Source organism: Caretta caretta, chromosome 8 (genome assembly GCF_965140235.1).
Source record: "Caretta caretta isolate rCarCar2 chromosome 8, rCarCar1.hap1, whole genome shotgun sequence".
In the NCBI taxonomy this organism is placed as follows: Eukaryota; Metazoa; Chordata; order Testudines; family Cheloniidae; genus Caretta; species Caretta caretta.
The window spans coordinates 105,731,766-105,755,342 of record NC_134213.1 but is presented as its reverse complement, the minus strand read 5'-3'; the positions used below and the strand labels follow the sequence as shown (position 1 = coordinate 105,755,342).

General features: G+C 45.4%; 1 protein-coding gene and 1 long non-coding RNA gene across 3 annotated transcripts in view; one reads left to right on the top strand and one right to left on the bottom strand.

Moving 5' to 3' along the window:
• The window catches only part of LOC125641808 (uncharacterized), a 39,890-nt gene extending 33,442 nt beyond the window's left edge, over positions 1-6,448 (top strand). The window contains exon 5 of the long non-coding RNA XR_012669748.1: positions 5,756-6,448. This is a non-coding gene — a long non-coding RNA (uncharacterized LOC125641808). The remainder of the gene's footprint in view (positions 1-5,755) is intronic.
• The window catches only part of TESK2 (testis associated actin remodelling kinase 2), a 124,621-nt gene that overhangs the window by 42,720 nt on the left and 58,324 nt on the right, over positions 1-23,577 (bottom strand). The gene's annotated exons all lie outside the window — the stretch shown is intronic.

The following is a 23,577-nucleotide window of genomic DNA, read 5'->3' as shown; positions in this document are numbered from 1 at the left end:
TTGAGAACCACTGGTCTAATGTGTAAATCGGCACTGATCAAATAGAGCACAGCCTATCACACCCTCCTGACTGGACAAAAGTATCTCCATCATACCCCAAACATATCTGGGTAAAGTGGTGAGGTGGGGACTAGGAGGGGCCAAAATTAATTAGAGGGAGGAAGACAGAGCTGCCGTCCTCTTGGTTAGGGTTGACCAGGCTGGGAATGCAGCAGGGCCAGCTTGACGGCCTAGTTTCCAAAGCCCTCCAACAATGCTAGAGGCAACATGAAGGAGTGTGAGGGGGGCACATGACCGTGCCCCCCCAAGATTTCTGCCTTCCAATTAGCACAAAGGTTTTCAAACTGTGGGGTGCACCCATTGCCTTCTGCCAGGAGCAGGCAAATCAGAAGCTGGTGGGAGCCACCCAGCCCGCTCTGGCCCTTGGCTCTCCACGCTGTGGGAGCCATAGCAATGGCTGGCTGCCCAGCAGCCTTCCCTGCCCTGCTCCCTGAGCTGGGCCGCCTCTGCATGGCTGGTGCTCCGCAGGCAGGGCGGGCAGGCAGCACAGCTCCAAGCTGCACCCCAACACACTCTTGTCTCTTCCGCAAAGTAGCCCGGTGCCAGCCAGCGACTCCCCCTGCATGTGGAGCACAGTTGCCATAAGATGCTCCCTGAGGCGCTTGTTCGCCACTGCCTTGGCGTTCTTGGCTCTGCTGTTGCTCCTCAGCCCAGAGGCGATGTGTGGGGGTCACATGCTCCCCTTCCTCCCCCCGCCCCCAATCAAGAGTTACCGGTCATTTCCGAACAATGCTGTTTAGCCTTTAGTGTTTATCTCCTGGTCTGTTGTATACACAAAGAATTACAAACATTACATCCGATTTGCCAGTGCGACCAAAGAAAAGGAAGCTTTGTTCCAGAGACTTGCTGTTTACCCTGTGTGGCAGAGCTCCGTCCTTGTCCCTGTGGGTCCCACACTTCTAGGCAGTTTATGCTAGCCTCAGAGGCTCACTGTGACCCTCCACGTAGCCCTTCTCTCTCTAGGGCCAGGATTACAGTCTACTGAGCCTTTTTCATCATAAGCCAGCAATGGAGGTTGATGAGAGAACTCCCACAGTCTCTGTTGTCCCTATGGGCTTATTCCCAAACAGTTTAGCCTCCTGTCCTGACAGGGGCCTGTCTTCCCCTCCCAGAAGGTGTTTCTGCAGTGGCAGGTTGGGGGAACCCGGGCCCACCCTCTACCCCAGGTTCCAGCCCAGGGGCCCTAATGGTAGCAGCTGTTGGCAGCAGACCTTTCACTGCCAGAGTTGCTACATTTCCCTGGGCCACTTCCCCACAGCTCTCCCACTCCTCTCTTCTTCACCCTTACCTTAGGGCTCCCTTACCGATGACTTGAGGGTGTCTCCATTAACCAGCCCTTCAGCCGCACTTCCTCTCCTCTGGCTGTCCTCTGCCTGACTGGAGTGAGCCCTTTTATAGTATCAGAGGACCTTAATTAGAGTCAGGTGGTCACATTAGCTTAATGGCCTCACCTGACTCTTTGCAGGTTAATTGGAGTCAGGTGTTCTCATTAGCCTGGAGCAGCCCCTGCTCTGGTCAGTCAGGGAACAGAAAACTGTTAAGCCAGTGGCCAGTATATCTGCCTTCTGCTACTCTGCTGTACCCCCGGTGGGCCAGCCTATACTCCACCTTAGTCCCGAGGCCCGCCGGGGATATCAGTTGGCGGCTCCTTCACGGGTCCGTGAGCACGGGCGTGTTCTTGGCGCGGTTCACCCCAATCCCGGACACGTGCCCCTTTTGCGGCGTGAGGGAAACCCTGGCGCACGTCTACTTGGAGTGCGCCAGGTTGCAGCCCCTATTCTGGCTCCTCACGAATATTTTGTTAAGATTTTGGTTGCACTTCTCCCCTCACCTCCTTATCTATGCACTCCCTGTCCGTGGCCCCACTAAGTCGCGGGACCTCCTGGTCAACCTCCTCCTGGCCCTGGCTAAAGTGGCCATCTATAAAACCAGGGTGAGGAGGTTGGCCGATGGAGTCTCCTGCGACTGTGGGGCCTATTTCCGATCCTCTGTCCGTTCACGCCTCCGGGCAGAGTTCCTCTGGGAGGCGTCCACTGACTCCCTTGACGCCTTTGAGGAGCAGTGGGCGCTGTCCAGGGTTCTCTGCTCGGTGTCCCCGTCAGGTTCCCTTCGTTTAACCCTTTGACCGCACTCCTGTCCCTGTTGTTCATTATTTGTCCCCCGTAATTAATTGGTTTTCCAGGTCCTGTGGACCCCCCGCTTAGGCTGGGAGGGGATCCTTTAGCAGTGGGCGGGCTTTGCCCGCCCACTTCCTGGATCCCAATAAGGCTACTCTGCTGTACCCAACTGGCCTGGGTCTATCACACCTGCTGCAACCACAAACAAGCTCTGTGTGATAAGAATATGCTGAAGAAGGAAAAGTCCTTCTTACTTGAGGAACATTGGACTTCATTATGTCCCCGAAACATTTTGGTGCCAGTACTTTCCGACACAAAATGAGTGTGGCTGCAGCACAGTGGTTGTCTCAAAGCAACACTGCAGGGGAACAACCGCAGTACGTATGAGTATGTCTACGCTGCAATTAAGCTGACTCGGGCTGCAGGGTTGTTTAATTGCATAGGCTTCCAGCTCAGGATGCAGCCCAAGCCCTGGGACCCTCCCACCTCACAGGGTCCTAGAGCCAGGGCTCCAACCAGAGCCCAGATGTCTACACTACAATTAAATAGCCTTGCAGCCTAAGCCCAAGTCAGCTGGCCTGGGCCAGTCGCAGGAGTCTAATTGTAGTGTACATATATCCTATGTGTGTACATGCAAGTGGGGGATAGATCACGTCAGGCTGTGAGAGAGCATGAAAGGAAAGGATGTTGCTGGGAGAAGTTTTATAAAGAGACCTCACAGCAAAACTGAGAAATATCATGACAGATATTCAAATTCTGTATCATTAACCTGCAGCGCAAGAGATACTGATCATAATTAGATTACAAAACTAACAGTAACAAGAGAGCAGGGTTCTGTTAAACTCATTTGTTAGATATCCAAAGAAGTTATTTAGTTTCATATGTTTTCCCTTCATTATGACTCAATGCAACAAGATTAGCACTGGCATGAAACAGATCCTAGTATTGCAGTTAAGGTAAAAATATCCTGTTCCCACACATTTATTCACAGTGAAATCTAGCCATGGTCTTGCCGCCAAAGTGACAGCTAAGCATGGTGGTTCAACAGAACCAAGTTTATATTACACCTCTTTTTAGTGTTCTTCCCTCATCCCAGTCCCAAGAGGGTAGGCTCCTCAAAATATCAATTGCGCAGGAGCATGATCAAGCCTGTACCCGCTGTGGCTCAAACTCAGATTCCTGGTCAGACTTGCGATAGCAAAGGTTCATGTTACACGACAGAGCAAGCAAAATAATCCTTTACTGCACTGCAGCAAGGGATAACGTGAGCACAATTTAAGTCGTTCTGCTTCCCTACAGGTTATTATAGCTGTACTGTCAACCCTAAGCATTCAAAAGTCATGAGTCGGACCCTAAAATACCATGAGATTTTGAAAAATATTAAGTGCTGGCAAATAAACAGAACCTTTCTGGTTGTTAGCCTTTAGGATTCATGTTTTCAAGGTTTTCCCCTGTGAACAACAAATTAAAAAAAAATGTAACTGAGAACAGAGCACCTGGCAATCACATGACTCCTGCTGGGACTTTAATAAAGACACCAATATTGATAGATTTGGATAAAATCATAAAGAGTTGGCAACACTTGACAGAACAGCATGAGTGTCTGATTCAGACACAATCAGGGTGCACACAGGAAAGCAAAAATGAAAGCACCAGATCATCCCACTAAAATACACTTAAAGTGCAGGTCTAGCAGCTATAACAGCAGCACAGTCAGTTTCAACACTGTTCTCTGCTGCACTGTTGATTCCCTCCGCAGTCACACAAATGTGGTCCAAGACTGAATTCAGGGTCTCTGTTCACAGAACAATTCAGTTAAGTCACCTTCAGCAAGGCCATCCCAGACACTCTTATCTGTTACACTACTCACCTATGGTATGATCTTATGTTACGCCTCAGGGCGGGTCTACACTACCACAGGGATGCACTGAGATCGATCCGCCGGCGGTTGATTTAGCGGGCCTAGTAAAGACCCACCAAATCAACTGCAGATCGCTGTCCAGTCGACCCCTGTACTCTACCCCAGACAAGAAGACTAAAGTGACTCAACGTGAGTTCTCTTCCGGGTGACTCCAGCTACGTTATTCACATAGCTCTGGTCTACACTAGGAGTTTAGGTCGAATTTAGCAGCATTAAATCGATGGAAACCTGCACCCGTCCACACGAAGCCCTTTTTACGACTTAAAGAGCTCTTAAAATTGATTTCCTTAATCCACCTCTGACAAGTGGATTAGTGCTTAAATCGGCCTTGCCGGGTCGAATTTGGGGTACTGTGGATGCAATTAGACAGTATTGGCCTCCGGGAGCTATCCCAGAGAGCTCTATTGTGACCGCTCTGGACAGCACTCTCAACTCAGATGCACTGGCCAGGTAGACAGGAAAAGGCCCGCGAACTTTTGAATTTCAATTTCCTGTTTGCATGGTCACCTGCAGCTTGCCATGCTGGCCAGAGCTCATCAGCAGAGGTGACCATGATGGAGTCCCAGAATCGCAAAAGAGCTCCAGCATGGACCAAATGGTAGGTACGGGATCTGATCACTGTACGGGGAGAGGAATCCGTGCTATCAGAACTCCGTTCCAGTTTTCGAAATGCCAAAACATTTGTCAAAATCTCCCAGGGCATGAAGGACAGAGGCCATAACAGGGACCCAAAGCAATGCCGCGTGAAACGTAAGGAGCTGAGGCAAGCCTACCAGAAAACCAGAGAGGCAAACGGCCGCTCTGGGTCAGAGCCCCAAACATGCCGCTTCTATGATGAGCTGCATGCCATTTTAGGGGGTTCAGCCACCACGACCCCAGCCGTGTTATCTGACTCCTTCAACGAAGATGGAGGCAACACAGAAGCAGGTTTTGTGGATGAGGAAGATGATGATGATGAAGTTGTAGATAGCTCACAGCAAGCAAGCGGAGAAACCGGTTTTCCCGACAGCCAGGAACTGTTTCTCACCCTGGACCTGGAGGCAGTGCCCCCCGAACCCACCCAAGGCTGCCTCCCGGTCCCGCCAGGTGGAGAAGGGACCTCTGGTGAGTGTGCCTTTTAAAATACTATACAAGGTTTAAAAGCAAGCATGTTTAATGATTAATTTGCCCTGGCATTTGCGGCTCTCCTGGATGTACTCCCAAAGCCTTTGCAAAAGGTTTCTGGGGAGGGCAGCCTTATTCCACCCACCATAGTAGGACACTTTACCACACCAGGCCAGTAGCACATACTCGGGAATCATTGTAGAACAAAGCATTGCAGTGTATGTTTGCTGGCATTCAAACAACATCTGTTCTTTATCTCTCTGTGTTATCCTCAGGAGAGCGATATCATTCATGGTCACCTGGTTGAAATAGGGTGCTTTTCTTAAGGAGACATTCACAGGTGCCCGTTCCTGCTGGGCTATTTGCCTGTGGCTGAGCAGAAATGTTCCCCGCTCTTAGCCATGGGGTGGGGGGGGGAGGCAAAATGCGACCTTGGAACGAAAGCATATGTGCTGTGTATGTAATGTTAACAGCAAGGTTTACTGAAAGTGTAGCCATTGTTCTAGAAAATGTGTCTTTTTAAATACCACTGCCTCTTTTTTTTCTTCACCAGCTGCATGTGTTTCAATGATCACAGGATCTTCTTCTTCCCAGAGGCTAGTGAAGATTAGAAGGTGAAAAAAAACACACTTGTGATGAAATGTTCTCTGAGCTCATGCTGTCCTCCCACACTGACATAGCACAGACGAATGCGTGGAGGCAGACAATGTCAGAGTGCAGGAAAGCACAAAATGACTGTGAGGAGAGGTGGCGGGCTGAAGAGAGGGCTGAAGCTGAAAGGTGGCGGCAGCGTGATGAGAGGAGGCAGGATTCAATGCTGAGGCTGCTGGAGGATCAAACCAATATGCTCCAGCATATGGTTGAGCTGCAGGAAAGGCAGCAGAAGCACAGACCGCCACTACAGCCCCTGTGTAACCAACCGCTCTCCTCGCCAAGTTCCATAGCCTCCTCACCCAGACGCTCAAAAACACGGTGGGGGGGCCTCCGGCCACCCGGCCACTCCACCCCAGAGGATTGCCCAAGCAACAGAAGGCTGCCATAAGTTTTAACGTTTTAAACTTTTAAAGTGCTGTGTGGCCTTATCCTTCCCTCCTCCACCACCCTTCCTGGTGCTTCTCTCCTCCACCACCCCTCCTGGGCTACCTTGGTAGTCATCCCCCAATTTGTGTGACGAATGAATAAAGAATGCATGAATGTGAAGCAACAATGACTTTATTGCCTCTGCAAGTGGTGATCGAAGGGAAGAGGGGAGGGTGGTTAGCTTACAGGGAAGTAGAGTGAACCAAGGGGCGGGGGGTTTCATCAAGGAGAAACAAACAGAACTTTCACACCGTAGCCTGTCCAGTCATGAAACTGGTTTTCAAAGCTTCTCTGATGCACACCATGCCCTCCTGTGCTCAAACCGCCCTGGTGTCTGGCTGTGCGAAACCAGCAGCCAGGCGATTTGCCTCAACCTCCCATCCCACCATAAACGTCTCCCCCTTACTCTCACAGATATTGTGGAGTGCACAGCAAGCAGTAACAACAATGGGAATACTGGTTTCGCTGAGGTCTAACCGAGTCAGTAAACTGCGCCAGCGTGCTTTTAAACATCCAAATGCACATTTTACCACCATTCTGCACTTGCTCAGCCTGTAGTTGAACAGCTCCTGACTACTGTCCAGGTTGCCTGTGTATGGCTTCATGAGCCATGGCATTAAGGGGTAGGCTGGGTCCCCAAGGATACATATAGGCATTTCAACATCCCCAACAGTTATTTTCTGGTCTGGGAATAAAGTCCCTTCTTGCAGCTTTTTGAAACAGACCAGAGTTCCTGAAGATGCGAGCATCATGTACCTTTCCCAGCCATCCCATGTTGATGTTGGTGAAACGCCCCTTGTGATCCACCAGTGCTTGCAGCACTATTGAAAAGTACCCCTTGCAGTTTATGTACTCGGCAGCTTGGTGCTCCGGTGCCAAGATAGGGATATGGGTTCTGTCTGTGGCCCCACCATAGTTAGGGAATCCCATTGCAGCAAAGTCATCCACTATGACCTGCACATTTCCCAGGGTCACTACCCTTGATATCAGCAGATCTTTGATTGCGTTGGCTTCTGCATCACAGCAGCCCCCACAGTAGATTTGCCCACTCCAAATTGATTCCTGACTGACCAGTAGCTGTCTGGCGTTGCAAGCTTCCACAGGACTATCGCCATTCGCTTCTCAACTGTGAGGGCTGCTCTCATCTTGGTATTCTTGCGCCTCAGGGCAGGGGAAAGCAAGTCACAAAGTTCCATGAAAGTGCCCTTACGCATGCGAAAGTTTCGCAGCCACTGGGAATCGTCCCAGACCTGCAACACTATGCAGTTCCACCAGTCTGTGCTTGTTTCCCAAGCCCAGAATCGGCGTTCAACCGCATGAAACTGCCCCATTAACACCATGATGCCCACATTGCCAGGGGCCGTGCTTTGCGAGAAGTCTGTGTCTATGTCCTCATCACTCACGTCACTGCGCTGACGTCGCTTACTCGCCCAGTTTCGCTTTGCCAGGTTCTGGTGCTGCATATGCTGCTGGATAATGCGTGTGGTGTTTAATGTGCTCCTAATTGCCAAAGTGATCTGAGCGGGCTCCATGCTTGCCGTGGTATGGCGTCTACACAGAAAAAAGGTGCGGAACGATTGTCTGCCATTGCCCTGACGGAGGAAGGGGCGACTGACGACATGACTTACAGGGTTGGCTTACAGGGAATTAAAATCAATAAAGGTGGTGGCTTTGTGAGAAACTGAATGGCCCCCTCAAGGATAGAACTCAAAGTGGGTTTAGCAGGACATTGATTTCACAGAGGGAAGGAGGGAGGGAGGAGAAAATGAATACAAAACAAATCTGGTCTATTTCTTGTTTTGAGCCACTTCATCTATCTTTATAATCTTGCTGGCAGCAGACTGTGCAGTATGACCGCTAGCCATTATCTCCTCCTGGGTGCTCAGCAGAAGACAGTGCAGTATGACAACTAGCCATCATCTTCTAGCTGGCTGGAGGTTAAAAGACAGCACACTGCCAGTAGGACTGAATCGCCACGAGACAAAACAAGGGAAATGACCTGGCTGAATCACTGCCATGTTTGCCCAGGCACCCGATTAAAAGAGCACCCAGGACTACGTCGATGACGGCTACCAGTCATACTGCACTGTCTGCTGCCAAAAGGCAATTAACTGCTGCTGTGTAGCAATGCAGTACCACGTCTGTCAGCACCCAGGAGACATACGGTGACGGTTAGCTGAGCGGGCTCCATGCTTGCCGTGGTATGGCGTCTGCACAAATAACTCAAGAAAAAAGGTGCAAAATGACTGTCTGCCCCTGCTTTCACGGAGGGAGGGAGGAAGGGAACGGGGGCCTGACAATATGTACCCAGAACCACCCGCGACAATGTTTTAGCCCCATCAGGCACTGGGATTTCTACCCAGAATTTAAATGGGTGGCGGAGACTGCGGGAACTATGGGATAGCCACCCACAGTACAACGCTCCGGAAGTCGACGGTTGCCTCGGTACTGTGTACTCACTCTGCTGACTACATGCACTTAGAGCATTTGTGTGGGGACACACACAATCAGTCAACTGTACAAAACCGCTTTCTACAAAACCGACTTCTATAAATTCGACCTGATTTCATAGTGTAGATATACCTTGTGTCTAATGTAACTTAGGGTAAGTGAAGTAATATCTTTTACTGGACCAACTGGTGGAAGGGACAAGCATTCGAGCTACACAGAGCTCTTCCTCAGGTATGGGGAAGTTAACCAAAGTGTCTGAACTAAATACACAGTGAGACTGATTGTTAACATAAGGGGTTCACATTCACTGGGCAGTTAAGGGATAGCAGGCAGTAGGGTGAGTTACAAATTGTTGTAATGAGCCATAAAACCAGTGTGTCTGAGAAGTCCACATTTTTAGTTTCCAGCAGAGTTATGAATTTAAATTCTCAGGCTCATGTTTTGAAGGTATTATGCAGGTTTCATTTGAACATGAGAACTGAGAGATCAGATGTGGAGTGATTGCCCACGGGTGATATGGTGTTTCTGTCTTATTTTTCTGTGCAAGTTCATTCAAGAGCATAGCGATTGTCTGGTTTCACCCATATAGTTGTTACTGAGGCATCTGATGTACAGAAGTTGGTCCAATAAAAGGTATTACCTCACCTACCGTTGTCTCGCTCAGATCCTGGGAACAGCATGGCTACACAACACTGCCAACAAACTTTATTTATATAACACCTTAAAAACGAAAGTATTGGGTGAGGATTACCGTGGAAACAGAGCAGCAAGTCAAGCAATGGTACAAACACAGTATTTCCCATTTGGTAGCAAAAATGTCAATGCAGTACAGCACTAGCATTAAGGAGGTGGGGAAAAGGACAATACGTTTTGAAAGGACATTTAAAATGATGAACTGGGTGAGAAGTGAAGAATGAGAACTGAAGAAAAAAACATTTAGCAATAGCAGATGCAGAATGAATAGCAGCAAGAAACTGAATCGAGGGACTGGGAAGGGAGGCGGGGAAGAGAGAGGTACCAAACTGAGTGATAGAGTTGATCTTACAGTGTAACAGAGACGGTAAACTAAGAAAGGGATGTTAAAGATAATGCCTGACTGCATGATATGGAACAGCATGGAGAGGCTGAAGCATGGATTTGGGCAAGCAAGCATAATAAAACCAAAGAACTACAGGCATTGGCCCAGGATTCTGGCAGCATCAAGGGTAAGAAGCTTGCAGACCCACATCATTCCTAATGCTAGAGGTAAGTACAAATTAATCCTTGTGTTTAATAATAAAGGTAAGATCAGCTTTTTACACACTGGACTTTATGAATATAAAAAAAAAGTTTTAAAATAGCCCATTTTAAAGGAAAACCAAGCACAGTGTTCACTTTCCATATTTTAACCAGACATCCATCAAATTCATCAGCCTCTGTGATTGACTAGACTCAAGACCAGGGTTCTCAAAGTCCCAGCGCACAGGCCGTCTGCGGCCCGAGAACCTCCCCCCCGCATTGGCTGGGGGAGAGGGACAAAGATACCATCACTAGTCACTGGGCAGAGGCAGCCATGGAGGCAGCATCATTAGTTGCCGGGCAGAATCAGCCATGGAGGCAGTGTCACTTTTTCCCCACAATGAATATAAGCAAGTCAAAATACCCAACCCAACTATCTGATGCCCACCTTGCTGCAATCCTGAAGGTTTCAACTGCTCAGTCACTGAGGCCAAACATCAACAAACGGACAGAACTGAAGCATTGCCAGGTGTCTGGCAAATACTAAAAACTCTCTGGCAGGTGAAGAATTGTATAAAGTTGTGCGACAGTTATTATTTTCTAAGAAATTCAAAATAAAAAATACAATATAAATGTTTTCTTTTCTGAACACCATCTTCAGTGACGTGACCGGCCCACTGGGAGGATCACAGGACTGGCACTGGGCCTAAGGTAAATTGAGTTTGAGACCCCTGCTCAAGACTCTTGTCTGCAAGAAAACTAGGCTATTCTAGCCAGCCAACCTACCCTTCTGTCCCAGCAGGCATAATTAGCTCTATGGACTGGGCACCTACCAGTTTTTATAACTGCTTTATCAGCTCCAAATACGCAGGCTTGGAATACCAAAACACAATTTTAGCATAAGCTCAGATATCAGCTAATGCAAATTGCCATGCTGTAGCTCAGGTTACAGGGTTGGTTTTACTGTTTTTAAAGTTAATTTAAAAAGCTCTGCATTATTATTTAAGAAATGTACGATTTAAAACTAAAATGTGTATGTAAGCCATCTAGTCCAAGCTGCTCAAGGCAATGGTCTTATCTCTTACATCTCAGAAATGCCTACCACACTGCTGGCACCACACAAATAGTAAATAATCAAGGTTGAAAAGCACACATTGGATGTTTGAACTTGGGATGTGCCAGGTCACTCAGGGATGAGGAGGGACCTGCATAACCCCCTGCTGAGCGTGTGTGTTACACAAGTACGTTGCAGGGCATCAGATGTGATGGAAGAAAAGGCGGACTTGTGGCACCTTAGAGACTAACCAATTTATTTGAGCATAAGCTTTCGTGAGCTACAGCTCACTTCATCGGATGCATACTGTGGAAACTGCAGAAGACATTATATACACACAGATCGTGAAACAATACCTCCTCCCACCCCACTCTCCTGCTGGTAATAGCTTATCTAAAGTGATCACTCTCTTTACAATGATGGGCTATTACCAGCAGGAGAGTGAGTTTGTGGGGGGGGAGGGGGGCGGAGGGTGAGAAAACCTGGATTTGTGCTGGAAATGGCCCAACTTGATTATCATACACATTGTAAGGAGAGTGATCACTTTAGATAAGCTATTACCAGCAGGACAGTGGGGTGGGAGGAGGTACTGTTTCACGGTCTGTGTGTATATAATGTCTTCTGCAGTTTCCACAGTATGCATCCGATGAAGTGAGCTGTAGCTCACGAAAGCTTATGCTCAAATAAATTGGTTAGTCTCTAAGGTGCCACAAGTACTCCTTTTCTTTTTGCAAATACAGACTAACACGGCTGTTACTCTGAAAGATGTGATGAAGTTACCTATGTGGAAGTCATGAAAAGAACTGTAACAGAGCACATTATAGCAATGGGGTGGAGCAGGCAAGTGTCTCTCAAATATGAAGCTCAAGAGACCCTGCACAAGGGATCACAGAGGGGCCCAATCAGGGGATTTAAAAAAAAAAGTTAATTATCGAGCCCACAGTCCTAGTATGCTGTAGGAAGTTGCAGCTATTTATAGTAGTTGGCCAAACTTTCTGGTGTGATCAGACAAGCAATGTAACCTAGTGGTTGAGCATAGGACCAAAATACAGAACATCCAGAGGTATATCTGTAGCTCTGCCAGCAATTCACCTGTGGCCTTGGTCAGGTCACAAATTCTGTCTTTTGCCCATCTCTAAAAGAGGTAGTTGTGTGTGCACACGTGTGGAGGGTATCTACTTTACAAGGGGGTCACACAAATCAGTTTGCACTGCTCTGTGAAGGGTTACATAATGGCAACATTAGTCAGCACCCAGATTTAAAAAAAGTGTGTGGGAAGGTGAGGAATCGAAAGGAAAAAGAAAAGTGTCTTCCTACACCTTGTTCAATAGCTCCAATATCTTCTCTGGTCAAGATTTGTCCAATTCCATCCTTTCCCCTTTTTCCATGATGTTCCAGCTAACTAAAATGTGTTTATTCATTTACTGGCCTGATAGCCAGAAACAATATACTGTAGACTAGGTTTCAGCTGCTGGTGTATGGTAATAACAATGTGCTACTGCAATGTACATTTTTGAAGAAAGGCTTGAGGAAGCTCACTACATATTCAGATCCATGCTTAAAATATTCCAGGAAATGAGATTATTTTGCTGGAGCCGGAAAACACTCCCAGTGTATTTATGCAACTGACCTTGATAACCATTTTTCCTGTCATTATAGTAATAGAAAAACAGAAAGAAAAAACAGTCTAACCAACAGAAACAAACTTTATAAACTGCATGCACCATCCATCTGCACCAACAACCCAGATTTAGGCACAATGAAAATAAGAACTTTAGATACTGCAAACTAATACTGGGATGGAGTGATTGCATATGCATGGAGGAAACAAAGGACCTTATTGCTGTCACAGCCAATAGCAAGAGCAACTCTAAAGTGAGACTTCAATCAATTCAGCAGAAGCAGAGTCCAACGTCTACACCCAGAGCGTATTAACTCCCACTAGGCAGTATCAATTCTTGAGCAGTGATTGTGCCCTGCACTGTACAAATAGAGGAAGATTTAATTTCTGCCCCAGAATCTTATTGGTCATTTCTACCAGGGTGGCTAAAAATTGGACTTTTTAAAACTTTTGTTACTTAAAAGTAACCAAGGAGACAGTCTCATTTTCAAGACACTTCAGCAAGTAGGAACTTAAAATCCAGTCACCTTCACTTAGGCATATTTGACCATTTTCTAAGGCTGACCTGAAATAATCAGTTTAATTGTCCTAAACATGGACTTGGGAGCCTAAAGTTAGGCTCCTATTTTTGAAAACCTTGGCTTCTGTCTTCAAGTCAGTGTTATTTTAGTGTGTCCAATTATAATGCTTTCATTCCATGCTGTTTTCAATTTAAAGCAGTTTTTCTTCTTTACTATAATCTACTTCCTTCTCCCCACTCCCAGCCAGGTCTTGCAAGTTTGTCTGAGCCTTGCTGATTCCTTGTTTCTTCCACTCCAGCATTATACTCAGCCTGCTTGATGGTTTGCATCCTTTTGGTGCAAGGAGATTGGATACAACTCTTCTCAGTCCATTTATGCCGCCCAAACAGCTGGTCACTACTGACGGACAGTATGAATTCCTCTTTCCCCACTAGCTTTCTGAATTGACAGTGCTCCCATTCCCTATGGGGCTCAGGGAGCAGATGGCAACTAGACATCAAATTGGAGTCCCTTGTAGGCCAACACAGAGCATTCCACCTTTAGGAGAATGGGACAATGCAAAGTTTGTGTTTTGGGGTTTGTTAAATTTGCAGGCTATTAGTTCATAGTGTCCTGCTTTCTGAGGAAGAATGAATTAGTAATGAAGTCATGTCAAGTGAGAGAAGGAAAAACTGAAGGGATAGAAAATACAGATGGAATTTACAACTTTCTTCCCCAAAACACAGCTTTGGTGCTTTACTCGAAAGAAACCTCAAACCATTTGTATTTAAGAGAACCATGATTTGGGCCCAATCCTGCAAAACACTTATACACGTGTTTAATTTTAAGCATCCGCATCCATAGAAGTTAATGTGACTACATGCAAGCTTAAATAGGACCAGGCCTTAAACTGTCAAAACAGATATACACACAACGAACCAATGGCTTCATAAGAATAGTCTCAATTAATTTTGCAATGTGCATTGTAATCAATCTTGTGCACTTCTGAATAATTTTTTTTAAATCAGCATCACTACAAGGAAACACTCTAACATATGTGGGATGTGAAAAACACCACTGAGAATCTGACTGATGTTAACAAATAGAAGGAAACTCAGAATTCTGACTAAGCCCTGGTCTATACGACAAACCTATGTCGTTATAACTACCTCACTCAGGGGTGTGGCACCCTGAGCGACACATTTATGTTGACCAAACTCCCACTGTAGGCAACGCTATGTCAACATAGCTACTGCCTCTCGGGGAGGTGGAGTGCCTATGCCAACAGGAGAACTTCTCCCACCAGTGCCAGTACCATCTTCACTAACACTACAGCGACGCAGCTCCGCACTGCAGCATTAAGTATAGACAAGCCCTAAAGCGCCTTTCTAGCCTCAAAATCACGGTATTGAGACCAGGCACAGCAGCTCTCCTATAACTACATCAGGGGAGCTTTGAGTAACGAGTGATTCTGCATACCAGGGGTCCAATCCAATGTGACCAACTCATGCAATATTTGGTGTTTTTCTTCAAGTCCCAGCTCCTCAAGGCCTGGAATTGAGATTCTTAACTTTCATTTTTAGGAAAAATTATGTTTAAGCCTCATAGTTGTGGAAAAAACTGGAAAAACGTGATTCAAATGTAAAGGGCTCAAACCCAGAAGTCAAATAAAACAACCTGTTTTTGTTTTTAAATCATGATTTTTTTTAAAAAAAACCAACCACATGCTTTTTTGTGGGGAGGAGGGTCTGACTTGTCATGCTTAAACACTTGGTGATAGTAATGCTGCAGAGTCTTTACTTAGTCAAAACTCCCAGACACCTTTGTCAATTTTGCTTGCGTGAGAACTGCAGGGTCAGGGATTACGTGCATGCTGCAACATCAGGGTGCAAGGGGATGAACTGAAGACAGAGTTTCAGCCAGAACTCTGAATTTCCTGCCTTTTGTTAGTTAAAGCCTGGACACTTCACATACCAAAAACATCAATTTAAAACCACATGAAGCGTATCAAGCTGTGTTTGGGGACTGAAGTCTTTTTTCCCCCCTTCTTTTAAATAGTTCACAAAATATTTGGTTTCCAAGGAAAATAATATAAACGAAGTAGAGAAAATATACTTTGTCTTAACTACTGTGAAAAAACACTTCACTGTATTAGACACGCTGTGGTTGTTCTGTGTTGCAAAACGAGTCAAAGATTTAAAGATTTTCCACTGAATGCATCCGATGAAGTGAGCTGTAGCTCACGAAAGCTTATGCTCAAATAAATTTGTTAGTTTCTAAGGTGCCACAAGTACTCCATTTTTTTTTGCGAATACAGACTAACACGGCTGCTACTCTGAAAGATTTAAAGGTATACTGTTCAGTTTTAAAAAGTCATGTTTTACAAATAAGCATTCTTACTTGTGGACTACCAATACCCCTTCTTGGCGGGTGGGACAATGCACTCTAGCTACCTGTGGGGGAATTCTACAAACACCAGGGAACTGCTCTTAACCCGGTGTGTCCCCCACCCCAGATCCTCTCAGTGGTGGAGTCCAGGCACGTTCTTCCCCCATCCCTGGCAGGGTGGGACAACACATTCCAGTTATGTGAGGGGCAGCTCCCATAAGCATGACCTTAAGTTTATTTATTTATTTTATAACCTTGTCCATCTGCCTCTGACCCACAGCTCACCACATTCCTCTTTTGCACGGCAGTATCTGTCCACCTCCTTCCTCCTGCTATTTGCTCCACTTCCCCACCCTAGTCCTCCTCATCCTGCTCAATTTCCCACCAGCTCTACCTGCATCTTTTCTCTCTCCATCCCAATTTCCCCCTTCCTCCCAACACAAATCCAGGTCTCTCATCGACACCATCCTCTGCCTCCTCAGGTCTGGTGACATTTGCCCAAAATGCAGTCCTCCTTCCGTCCCCATTCTCTTCATATCTCTCTCACCAGTCCCGACCACCACTTCTGCCCCTCTCACTTCAGCCCCTTTTTGCCATCTTTGAGTCACTCTTAAAACCCTTCCCCCCTTCTACTACTACCACCTCTCTCCACACAGAAATTTTTTTACAGATTTCTTCCAAGAGAAAACTGACAAAATACAACACGGCCATCCCATTCCTCCTTCTCTCTCCTCCTGTGTCTAACAGGAAAGGAAGTTTCTTGCCTGCTCTCTTCTAACCTCTCCACTTGCCCTCGTGACCCCATCTCATCTCCTGATGTCCCTCGTGCCAACTCTCATCCCCCCCCTTAACCTTCTTCTCCTTAACTTCTCATTCTCTTCTGGCTCTTTCCCTTCACTATACAGACATGCTATAATCTCTCCTATCTTAAAAAAGCTCGCTCAACCTCACTTGCTTTGCCAACCACCCCATCTCCCTTTCATGTCTAAGCTCATTGAACACACTGATTACAATCGCTGTCTGGCATTCCTCTCCTCCAACTCCATCCTGGACCCTCTCCATTCTGGCTCCCACCCCCTTGTATTCCACTGAAACTGCTCTTTCCAAAGTTATCTAAGGAGCTCTTCCTAGCCAAATGTCAGAACCAGTACTCCATCCTCATCAACCTGTCAGCTGGCTTCGACAGTTGAACATATTCTTCTTGAAATCTTGTCCGCCTGTGGCTCCCGTGATTGTCCTCTCCTGGTTCTCCTATCTCTCTAGCTTCGGCGTATCCTTTAGACAACCCGCTTTGTCCTTATTGCAGTTTTCTGTGGGAATTGCCCTGGGCTCTGTCCTTGGTCCAAGTCTCTTCTCCCTCTACACCTTCTCTCTGGGTAATCTCATCTGTAAACCCAAATTTAACTATCAGCTTATCCTGACAACTCACAGATCTACCGATCTACTCCAGAACTGTCTCCTTCTGTCCAAACTACAATCCTAGCCATGACATCCTCTTGTGAATGTCTAGCCGTCAACATTGCTAAAACAGAGCTCCTAACGTTCCTTAAATCCTCCCCTCACTACTTCCTTTCTCAACCACTGTGATGAACACCATCATCCTGCCGGTCACTCAGGCCTGTAACCTGGGCACCATCTTCAACTCTGACCTCTCTTTAGGTCTTCACATCCAGGATGTGCCTAAATTTTGCATAACAGATACTCTCTGCATAACATCTCTAAGATACAGCCCTTCCCATCCATCCACACAACTCTCACCGTGACAAAAGCAATCTTGCCTTGTTTATATCCACTCAGAAGGCCACTGCAAAGATCATTTTTCTATCTAACCCATCACTTTGACTGTGTCACCCCTCTTTGCATATCTCCACTGGCTCCCCCTTCTCCATCACATCAAACATACGCTACTTGTGTGCACTTTCAAGGTCCTTCACAGCCTACCCTCACCCTACCCATCATCCTCACTCAGTATCAAGATGTCAGCTCCCACATGCGATCAGCTCATGGGGCCAGATTTTCAAACAATCACCTGTGTGTTTTTCCCCCATGTTGTCGCACAAGTTTGGGAGTCTCTCCCCAAAAACCATCAGCGACACTACTTCATTGTTCTCCTTCAAATCTCTCCTTTGCCATGATGCCTTCACATACACAAAAACTTGACACCAGTTAGGCCATGGGTGCCCTGAGGCCACTGCCTACCATGCTGACCAATATTTTCCTCACTGTTTCTTTGTACTTTCTTGTAGGTCTATCTATATCAGTTTTCCTCTTGTTTTATGCTTAGAGTGACAGCTCCTTCAGGCAGAGCTTTTTGTCCAATTTGTACAGTGCCCAGTACAATGGGGTCCTGGATCCATGACTAGGGCTCCTAGGTGGTAGAATACAAATTAATAATCAATAATTTAATGGAGTAGATGTTTTCAAATCTAATTTACATATATCACGTTTAGATTTAATGTTTGCATTTCTCAGTGAACACAGATTAGTCACCTTCACTTTTTTCTTTTGTCAATTTCACTCAAGTTCTCATGTACTAGTACATTGCTTCAATACTTATCTAAAAAAACAGGGGAATACATATTGTTAATTATCATATTTTTAGTAAGAACCTCCACTTCCCCCTTGCCCTCCCTAAAAAAATACAGCATGGCTTAGATCCCCGAATAGCTACACTAACTTCACTTGGGGCCATTCAAACACTGCTCAGTTAATGGTGAGAGGAAATGAGGGACAAGGATACTGTCCATCCCTCTGAAGAAAAAACGTGGCAAGTAGTTAAGTCAGCCAAAGTGTTCTTTTTCAGGCTTTTTTGTAACAAACTTCCCCAAACACTGTCTCATGCCAGTACCTCTTGTGAGATAAATAATGAAGCAATGGTAACTCACCTCCTTGATATTTACAAGTGCTGTTAAGGGGAACAAGAGTAATTATATAATTCACACCCTGCACTGATTTTCCAAATGGACAAAAACATGCAGATTACACATGCTTCCTCAAAACAAAAATTTAATAGGGTGTTCTTGTTTTAAAAGAAGCTTTTGGTATCTGAAAATAACTTCAGAGTCCATAGGTCTAGTACCTTTTTTTGAGTACATAATGAGTATCCCAGTGCAGGTGGCTGGCAAGCAGCATCCCCTCTGAATGACGGGAATGAGGAATTTCAGCTGTATTCACCAAATCACTATTTGACTGTCTGGATACGGCCAAAAGAGGTGGGGAAAACAGCCTTAAAGGCTTACCTCTGCTAAGGTAATAAAGCAGAGCTCTTGAAACATTCAAGGTACATAGCTCCTTTTCTCCCACTGTCGAGTGCAGTTTCAGGAAGATGACTGGCAAGTTAATTAATTTATTATGAGACTATCTAAGGTATGAACTTGGGGTGTAGTCCACTACTTGGAGAGGAAACCAAGGGAGCTAATAATGGATGTTATCAAGAAGGTTGAGGTGTTTAAAATACCCATTTTGCTTCAGTCTCTACTAAAAACATTAATGGTGAGCAGACATGCAACACAATTAATATTAAGAACAAGGTGAAGGAAAGCAAGGCAAAACAGGGAAAGAACAGGTTAAAATATTTAGTTGAATTAGACATATACAAGTCAACAAGGCCTGATGAAATTCATCCTAGGTACTTAAAAGCCTAGGTGAAGCAATTTCGTAACCACATGCAATTATTTCTGAGAATTCATGGAGAAGGGGGAGAGGTCCACAGGACTGCAGAAGGGCAAACATAGTGCCTCTCTTTACACAGGGGAACAAAGAGGACCTGGGGAATTATAGACCAGGCAGCCTAACCTCGATACCTCGAAAAATACTAGAACAAATTATTAAACAATCCATTTATAAGCGCCTGGCGGATAGTAGGGTCATAAGGAAAAGCCAGCATGGATTTTTCAAGAAAAAATCATGCCAAACCATCCTAATGTCCTTCTTTGACAGGATTACTAGCTCAGTGGTTAGGAGGGAAGCATTAAATGTGATAACTCTTGATTTGAGAAAGGATTTGACACAGTCTCCCGTGACAGTCTCATAAGCAAATTAGGGAAACGTGGTTTAGATGAAAATATAAGGTGGGTGCACAACTGGTTGAAAGATTGTACTCAAGGAGTAGTTATCAGTGGTGTGCTGTCAAATTGGGAGTGAGTATCTAGTGGTGTTCACAGGGGTCTGTCCTGGGTTGGTATATTCAACATTTTCATTAATGACTTGAATAATGTAGTGGAGAGCATGCTTATAAAATATGCAGATGGTACCAAGCAGGGAGGGGTTGCAAGCTTTTGGAGGACAGGATTAGAATTCAAAACGACCTAGATAAACAGGAGAATTGGTCTGATTTCAACAAGATGAAATTCAATAAAGACAAATGCAGAACACTTCACTTAGGAAGGAAAAAAATCAAACGACTACAAAATGGTGAGTACGTGTCTAGGCCATAATACTGCTGAAAAGGATCTGGGGGTTATAGTGAATCACAACCTGAATATGAGTAAACAGGGTGATGCAGCTGTGAAAAAGGCTAATATTCTGGGATGTATTAACAGGAGTGTCATATGTGAAACAGGAGTTATTTGTCCTCCTCTATTTGGTACTGGTAGGGCCTCAGCTGAAGTACTGTGTCCAGTTCCAAAAGTCACAAATTTCAGAAAGATGTGTACAAATTAGAGTCCAGAGGAGAGCAACAAAAACCTGACCTATGAGGAAAGGTTAAAAAAACTGGGCATAGTTAGTCTTGAGTAAAGATGACTGAGGGGGGACCTGCTGACAGACTTCAACTATGCTAAGTGCTCTGATAAAGAAGAAGGTTGTCAGTTGTTCTCCAGATTCTGTCCACTGAAAGTAGGACAAGAGGTAATGGGATTCATCGGTTGAAAGGGAGATTTAGGTTTGATATTAGGAAAAACTTTAACTATAAGGATAGTTACGTACTGGATTAGGTTACATCAAGGGAGGTTGTGGAATTCCAGTCTCTGGGGGTTTTTAAGAATACATTAGACAAATACCTGTTAGGGATGGTCTAGGCATACTTAGCCCTGCCTGACTGTGTGTGTGTGTTGGGGGGGGAGGAATTGATCAATATGACCTCTTGAGATCCCTTCTAGCTCTACATTTCTATAATTCTATAAGTAAATATTAGAATAGAAGGCTCTTCCCCAGAATTCTGGTGGTACTTCCCCTATGGTACCTAGACGAAGCACCAAAGCCACTTCTTTTTGTAAGAGAGGGAAGGAGGATTGGTACGGGGGTCAAGAGGCAAACTGGATCGGTTGCCATTGGCGATGATCTCTGTAGGACCCATGGCAGACTACGCCTGGTGGACAGGGCAGAGAGGCTTCCAAAAGTCATGCTGTGTCAACTGGGTCTAACGTGGCTCCCGACAGTCCCCTCAGTGTTGACTTGCTGCAAGAACAGGGTGTGTTAGTAAGGAGAAAGACAGCTGGGGAGTCCTACTGTACTGAGGGTTTTTCTCTTGGTATGAAAATCAGGCTGTCTCGTGTGATGGCAACAGTTTTCTTTGTCTCAAGTGGGTCAAGGACGCCGACAACCAGGGAGTGTGCGTCAGGGTGGGAGCAGGAGTACTCGAACCCTTTCTGAGGAACTCAGTACCTCTTCTCTACTTTCTTTAAGGTTGGTGGTATTGTGGTCGGCTTTTAACACAGGCCCCAGCAGTCCGTCATTTACTGGGAGTCCGATCCTGCCCAGGCCAAATGTTGTCAATATGTATAACAACCTAGGAGAGTTTCTTGCACGACAGAGATACAGATATAGATCTCTCTCTCTCTCTCTCATAAGTAGCGTGGAGTTATCTGGCACTGGTACCTATGCCAAGAGGATGTCTTCATCAGGCAACGAGGATGAAAGATATTTAGGTGGTGAAACAGGATGATGTTGCTGCTCTGGCATTAGGTCTGGCTGTTCTTGGTATTCTACCCTGTCAATGGCAGGGGCCTGACCAGGGATGCCACTGGGGAGTGCAATCTTTTCCTCTTTCTGAAGTGCAGTATATATCCATTCCTGCAAGCGTATGAGGGAGGACTCCAGGCTATAGAAAGTGCATCACTCTACCCCAGGTCAAAAAGTGATGTACTGCAATTGAAAAGTCACTCCTCTCACACGCAGGAACACTTATAGTGGGACCCACACTGCCACATACTCAAAAAGAAATTTTCAGATAAGCTTTGGTTTGAAAATCAAGTTAACAGCATTTTTTATGCAAAAATGAAATTAAAAGAAACTTCAGATTGATTGGTTTCACAGTAGCAGCCCTGTTAGTCTGTATCTGCAAAAAGAAAAGGAGTACTTGTGGCACCTTAGAGACTAACAAATTGATTTGAGCATAAGCTTTCATGAGTGAAATGAGCTGTAGCTCACGAAAGCTTATGCTCAAATAAATTTGTTAGTCTCTAAGGTGCCACAAGTACTCCTTTTCGTTTTTCAGATTGATTGGCTCAAGAAAAATCTCAAGAGTCACACCTACCTTTTTAAAGGTGTCAAAAAAAGCTATCAATTATTAAAGACTCTTTTCTTTGTTAGCCAAAACTTAATCAGATTAATCTTAAATATTGTGCACCAATACTGGCTCTTAGTCAGGAAGTGGAGAACACAGATGGCAGATGGAAATACATTCTGTATATTTTTATAGCAACATTGTACAACCGTTCACACAGGACAGACTTAGCAAGTACCTAGTGAAAGAGGCATTATGACTTGTAGGCTCATTTTCCCTTTACTACTACTCCTGCAGTAAAATTAAATAACTTCAGGTTTGTAAATAAAACAAGACTAGACTAGACTAAAGAAGTCCTAACATGTACATCCGTTTACTGCTCCTTTAAAAAAAATTACTGCAATAATCATAATACTGAAATTCTCTGATGGAAAGTGCTATTAGAAGTGCAAAGCCCTTTGCAAAACAATGAAATAACTCTTCCAGTACCACTGGAAGAGGCATTAATCCTATTTTACAGCAGGGAAGACAGTCAGAGAGATTAAATGACTCAGCTACTCTTTTGAACATTAGAAATGTGTATTTCCCTCAGAACTTGTAAGTGAGCATATTTCTTGCCCTTCTCTCCCACACGTTTTTTGTGTTGTCATCTCATTTGCTCGTTTCTTCACTTAAGACCAGATTGCGACAGGCCCGTATGTGGATGTAGAGGAAGGCCTAGTGCGGCTTGCAGAAGAGTCTCTCAACTGCAGTCTCCGGATTCCATCCTAATGCTGTCATGAGATACATTAACTATTCTGCTTCATGCAAAGTTATCATTAATCTCGCCATAGGGCCAATCCCTGGGGTCTAGCCAAACCGCTCATCTGATCTTGGAGCCATTATGTGCAAGTGTGAACCCTCTGTACTGAGGTAGAGCAGCCTGAGAGCTGCTCTCTCTTACACAAGCTCCTAATGACCCCAGAGGAACCAAACAGCAGTGGAGGATTGACACAACATAAGAGTAATCTTGCTACAACCCTCTTTCCTCCAGCCCTATGCTGGAAGCAGAAGGAAGAGGTGGCAGAAAAGGAGCAGCTACTCCCACTTTGTGCCACCACAAGATTCCCAGTGCACAGGCATGATCCTCCTGGAACTAGATACACTTGCCCTATGGCCGGAATCCACCTGAGGCGCAATACAAGATGGCCATACTGCACTAGAGACTATTTTAACAAATACCTGCCTCTCTCAGATCACACCTATCACCCTGGTGTCAGAATTCACAGGCTTTTCAGGTTCATATCTGAAGAGACCTAGTTTTCTTACAGATACTGGTCTATGCCACACACACCCAACCACCAGTGCCATTGCTACTGTACCAGGTTCAGGGATTATCTGTTTCCCTTTGTGTGAAAAACAGAAATAAAAACACAAACAGTAACTGCAACTGTAACAGGAAACCTAGAAAGAACTGAATCAAAGAAAAAACAGGGTATGCAAATAAAGATTGACACTATTAATCCAAAACTCACACTGTTCATTGGCTTGTAGATCATAGGGATCATTTTAATCCCAAATTTAATCAACAGAATTTTACACATACTTAAGAACTCTTTACAGAACTTGTACAGCAGTT